This window comes from Callorhinus ursinus, unplaced genomic scaffold (assembly GCF_003265705.2).
Source record: "Callorhinus ursinus isolate GAN/ISIS: 27379988/994484 unplaced genomic scaffold, GSC_fseal_2.0 scaffold8, whole genome shotgun sequence".
Lineage (NCBI taxonomy): Eukaryota > Metazoa > Chordata > Mammalia > Carnivora > Otariidae > Callorhinus > Callorhinus ursinus.
This window is the reverse complement of record NW_027397070.1, coordinates 69,812,308-69,818,326: the sequence shown is the minus strand read 5'-3', so window position 1 is coordinate 69,818,326 and position 6,019 is coordinate 69,812,308. Positions and strand designations below refer to the sequence as shown.

Genomic DNA, 6,019 nt, shown 5'->3' with positions numbered 1-6,019 from the left:
CTGAGCACAGATCCGGTGGCACCAGAGACCGCGGGAGCCTGAGCACAAATCGGAAAAGTGGGCTTCGCTGGCGACCGCCAACAGCATTTGTAATTTCAAGAAGTCATTGTTGACAGTTAATTTTGGGAGGGAAGAAGGATTTTCCTCTACTTTTTTATGCAAGATGGTTCTCCATCACGAACTGTTTTAACAACTCAAGAGTTTGTTTGGCACAAATTGGCTGAAAACTCAAAGGAGAAAAAAAAAAAAAAGCCGAGTCCCCTTAAGGATGTCAGCCCCAGACTACAAGGAGTCAGTTTGAAATATCTTGGTTTTAAGAAGGTGGCAGAATTACATAATTATTTTCACAACTCATAAGAAATTAAAATACCTCTTCCAAATGTGAGGTTGTAAGATAACACAAGCCACAAATCCTAGACTTGCGGGAGTGTGTGCATCTTTCCGTCTCCCACACAGAAACCCACATCAGAATGTCTGAGCTGAGAACACATGGCTGCACATCCCTCGCGTCCCTTGGAGGCTCACAGGGGCGGAGGCCCCCAGGAGCGGCTCCCCCCAGCACCGGCTCCAGGGAGTCAGGTCAGCCGAGATGCTGTGGGGAAGCAGGTGGCCGCCGCCAGGTGCCGGGAACCACAGAGGTGCCTTCTCTGCCACCCACAGCCAGTCTGCGCAAGGGGAGGAGCAGCGGAGAAGGTCCTAAGACAAAGGTGCAGCAGGATGGGAGGAATCTGCAGAATGTGGAGAAATGGTCAAATGAGCCCCAGGCGGTCTGTGATTCTGGATGGGAGACCCTGCCCGTTCTTCCTGTTGGTGAATCTCTTTGAAAAGCACAGCATTTCATTTAACCAGACTTCTTTGGAAAGCCAGGGAGCATTACCTGTTAAAGATCCAAGGGAGTTGCTTTGGTATACAGATTAGGCATCTCACATGCCGTCCCATGTTAAGGACCCACCCTGCCTCACAGCCTGTACAAGGCCCTGGGGGGTTCCCAAGCAGAGCAGCTGGGTTCCTGCCCATGAGGCATTCATCACTAGTAGGACAGCCGAGTGCATAAACCTGGTCGGGCACAGGACATAGTGCCAAGGAGGGGAGGAGAGGAAATGCAGGTAGGTTGGGCACCCCAAAACAGGAGGGGGTGAGCCCAGAGTGGGAATGGGCATGAGCTCAGGGCTCAAGGAAGCATCTTGAGCAGAGATGAGCGTGTTTGAGTGGGGGGTGATCGAGGGTACAAGGCCTCGGAGGTGGAGGGGACCTCATGACCATGGGGGGTTTCGGGTGCCATGCTGAGGAGCTGGCTGGCTGCAGGGAGGGGCGAGGACCCAGGACACCTCCCAGGCTGCCCTCTGGGAGCCACGGTTCGTGGCAGCTCAAGGTGGGTCCCCTACAGGGGAGGGATGGATGGGTAGTTGGGAGAAAGTTTGGAGACCCAGCACATCAAGGCGTCTGCACGCGGGTGGGGGCTGTGTCTGTGGAATCCTCTCTGTTGGGAGGTCCTGCTGGCCACTGCCGAAGCAGTTTGTTGGAAACAGAAGCCTTACTGCCTTGGGCAGAGAGAGTGGGGGTGGAGGGGATAGATTCTTGAGGACAGAGCTGTGACTTTCTCATCTTGGGGCCCACTGAAGTGTGCAAAAATCGGTGCCCGATCAATCCATTTTAACCGGAAATACTTGCCTCTATTTCTAGAGACCATCATTAGCGATGCTCTCGCACCAACCTTATCTTACTCAGTTGTTTTTTTTTAAATAAAAGTACATCGTCTTGACATAGGAAACAGGCTTATGGGCGTGACCAGGGAGGAGCAAGGGGTGGGCCCCAGATCCGTCCAGGCTGTGTTTTCTCCCCTTTCCCTGTGCCCTTCACAGAGTCCCCCTCCTCTGAAGGAGTAGTATCTTGGGGTTGCTTGCACGTTAGCCGTCTAGGAAACTAAATTCAAGAGATGACTTCCGCCGCGCTCTGCCGCATGTCTGCCATCTGCTGATGCACGTGAACGGTGTGTTGCTGCTGCCCTTCGGGGACTCAAAGTCTAGTTTCTTTGCTTAAGGAGGTGGCAGTTGGACACAATTGAGTTCTCTGAAGAAGTGATGCCCACAGAGGAGTCGGGAGCAGAGAAGCATTGGCGGCGTGCTCGGTGTTTGGAAACCCTGTAGGGGCCAGGGGGAATGAGAGAACCCTGTGACGGACCACGGACCACCGTTGTGAGGAGCCCAAGAGAGCTGTCTCCTCCGGAACCTCCCGCCCCCGGAGGGTTCGCTAGCCTCGCCAGCGACTGACAGCGAAGGGGTTAAAATAACAAATAAATGACTTTATTTAGACTTGAGCATTTCTGGCATTTTTTCTAGATTTTTCTCCCCCCCCCCCGCAGTATTTGATGTGACAGCTTTTGTTTGCTCACACTTGTCTGTCTTTTAAATTTCTCATATCAGCGGTAAAAGCTATTTCTTTTTCCTGTAACATCTTGAGCTTGGTATCCAATGAAGGGAGAAATTGCTCTGGCATTACTTGAAATTATAATATTATACCTAATTTTTGGGGAGAAAAATTAGAGTAATTTAGATCTCAAGGCGCTGAAGATTTCTGCAGACGGGTCATTTGCAGCATTATTGCTGATTAGTCATCCATAAAAGTGTTTTTTCTGCGGGGGAGGCTCCATCATTTCTTGGTATTCTTTAGAAACGCTGATTTTGAGGCCCATCCAGGCAAGGGAAAGACGGTCATCATCCACTTCAAGGCGATGATCTGGCTTTGATCGAGCTCTGGCTGGGGGTGGGGTGGGGGGGCTTGTAGAGTTTCTCAGTGAGGATAATTCATTCGAGTGGCTAATGAGAAATCTTAACTGACATCACTGGGGGCCTTGGAGAGAGGGTGAAATGCATCCTCATTTTCAGGGCAGAGGGGCCAATCACCAGATCTATGCGTTCTCCAGCAAGGGGCTGGGACTTCCTAAACTTTTCTGTGTATGTCGCTGAAAGCACAGCCTTTGCCTCAAAGAAGGACATGGAGGCACCACAATCCGTGGAATTCTGTAATGTGTGCTGCAGTGTAAACAGTGGTATGGTTGAACCGAGGGCTGCTCTGGCAAAGCCTGTGAGTAATTAAGGGCTCCCTCCAGCAAGGTAAAGGCCGAGACCCAAGTATATTAGTACAAAAAAGGAGAGAAGCCATTGTTGGTGGTTGTACTCTCCCCCCAGCCCCGCTTTGTAATGTAAATAAATAAAGAATTCTGGCATGACAGAAACCTCTCGGATCTCTTTACTGACCTAAGGAGAAGAAAACAAAGGATACAGCCATTGTTGGTTGCGTGTTTTAAATTGCTGAGGTCAGAACAAAACTTAGATTACCCTGTTTCAGCAGCTCCCAAGCCACGCTCCAGGGAGTAGAGGATACTTCTTGGGGGAGGGGGAGAAGGGCTCCGGGGTCTCCTCTGTTTCAGAAACCTTGCACGATTTCCCTCCCCTGGGGTCACAGTGCACTTTAGCGGAGTAGGAGAATGTCATTTTCCTTTGCTTCACCCACCCCTTGTCCTGGGTGACCACGGAACCCTTCTCAGAGGGCACCTGCTGACGTCTGTGGGAAACCCTGCATACTCGCCCCACGAAGGAAAGGCTGCCTGCGAGGAGCTGCTCTGCCCACCACCCACTCGGCCCTCCGGGCTCGCACCCCAGCACTTCCTCCGCATCGGTGGAATGGACAGTCCACTGCGATGTGTGTGTGTCCAGGTCTAGGGACAGACTGCATGCTCTTCCTGTATTCGCAAAGTGCCCAGTGCAAGGAGGGGGATCCCCTTGCTGCCTGTTGAAAGCCTGTCCCATGGTGGACCACTGAAGGACCTAGGTCTGCTTAGGACCTGCTGATGGCCATGAAGGTTAGAAATAAGAGCTTGAGAAGCAGGGAAGCAGTGGAAGTGAAGACACAGGGCCAGCCCAGCTCCAGTGCTCCCCCTTCCTGCGTTCCCTTTCCTGGGGAGGGTGGGGTAGGGGTGAGGTTACCTACCCTGGAGTCTTGATCTGTATTTGCACCCGCAAGAATAAAAGCATAAAGAAAACTTCTTTTTGTTGTAAAATTAGGAAGAGGAATAATGTGGTGGAATAAGGCCCAGAGCAGATGCAAATTAAGTTAACGGGAGAGGTTGAGTGGGTAGCACCAGGTTTTCACAAAGGGCTCTGAGCAGAGAGCACAGGGCCTGGAAGAGAAGCCCTGACCCCATGAGTCTTCACTCCCACGAGCAATCAGAATGGGGGATGATCCCCTGGAAGGAGACTCAGGGCTGTCACCAAGAGGGAGGCAGCGAGACAAAGTGGTGACGTTGGCTCAGTGTCCTGGGAAGACTGTGGGCTTTGCAGTCCGCTGGTCTTGGCTCCAAATACCAGCAGCTCCACTTCTTCAACACATGATCTTGAACCAGAGTTTCTGTTCCTTTATTTTTAAATATTTAAAAATACTTATTTCAAATTTCATTAACTTTCTATAAATCACAGATATATGAAATGCTCAAAAATATTAAAAATTTTCATGTTAATAACACCTCCCTCATAAGTAGTCTGCATAGGTACTTTATGGATCTGTTTGCATATGTTCCTATCAGCATGGAACAAAATATAGAAGGCTGTTAACACGAGTGATCTGGGGAGGTGGCCCTTGCAGGGGGTGGTGGTTGAGGACCCAACGTCCAGGAGGGCCTCCGGTGAGCCTTGCCTCCAGCGTTCACACCTTGGCAAAGCCTCTACTCACAGTGAGCGGGGCTGACCTGGGTAACCAGTAGAACAACACAGAAATGAAGATGGGTGACTTTGGAGGCTGGCTCATAAAAGACATCGAAGCTTCTACCATGCTTTCCCTTCCCTAGAGAGAAGCCAGCTGCCATGTTGTGAGGACACTCAGCAACCCTCTAGAAAGGCCCATGTGGTGAGCGACACAGGCCTCCTTCACCAGCTGGCACCCACCTGCCAACGATGTGGACTCTGAGAGTTCCTGGCCCCAGTCGAGCCTTTGGATGATGGCAGCCCCACCCAATCTCCAGACTGCAACCTGATGAGAGACCCTCCACGCAGAACCATCCAGCCGGGTGCTCCCAGACTCCTGACCTCCCGAAGCTCTGAGACAATAAATGCGTTGTTTTAAGCTGCTAGGGTCCAAGTTATCTTGTTATGTAGCGATGGGTAACTAAGAGAAGTCAGGGAGGCGAGGAGGCGGATGAGAGGGGAAGTCTGTGCCAAAGCACCATGACGTGCACGATGGGGGTTCATTCACATACGATTTTATACAAGTGCATATAAAGAAACTAGAAAAACATGTAGTCACAGACTTGTAGGAATGTCTGTGTTGCAGTGTCAATTGCCAAGTGACAAATATAAATTACAGAATAATGTGTGTAGAATGATTCTATTTTGGTATAAAGCAAGCAATAAATCAGCCCTCGTGTGTTTGTAGAAGCAAGGGGAAGGGTGTGGTGGGTTTCTTCAGGGCATAGACATCGAGGGGCACAGAGGAGGTGACCGTATCGACTCTTGGGTCATCTTTTTGCCTTGCTTCACTGGTTCACATAAGCTTAAGTTATTCTTGTAATTTGAGTATATGTAAATAAATATATAGCTTTTTAAATCAAAAGAAGAAAGTGGTTGAAAATGGAAAGAAATAAGAAATAGACACAACTACCGGCGTACAGGGGCGTTCATCCAAGGTCGTCATCTGTGCCATGGGCCTGCTTGCTGGAGAAGCCTACAGACCCAGCTCAGATTCACATTTTTAAATGAGTAAATTTAAAATATAAAGGCTTACAAAGGAAACCTGTTCTATTGAAATCAAGTTACAATATATTAAAAGGCAGACTTGCGATGTAGTCATATATGTGCTTTTATTTTAAATGAGATCTGGTGGTAAACGTAGCAACTACCATAATTTCAAAGCAGCGACGAGTGTGAGTGGTATTTTGAGATGCCTGTGGCACCATGGATGTGGTAAGAGAACATTCGTGATTTCTGTTGATGACGAGGTCACCAGAAATGTTGACGCCGTGGAGATG

The 6,019-nt window shown here is 49.7% G+C and overlaps 1 long non-coding RNA gene across 1 annotated transcript in view; it reads left to right on the top strand.

Moving 5' to 3' along the window:
• LOC141373203 (uncharacterized) overlaps nt 1–5,116 on the top strand; it is a 19,015-nt gene extending 13,899 nt beyond the window's left edge. The window contains exon 3 of the long non-coding RNA XR_012378912.1: nt 4,844–5,116. This is a non-coding gene — a long non-coding RNA (uncharacterized lncRNA). The remainder of the gene's footprint in view (nt 1–4,843) is intronic.
• Nucleotides 5,117–6,019: the final 903 nt, after the last annotated feature.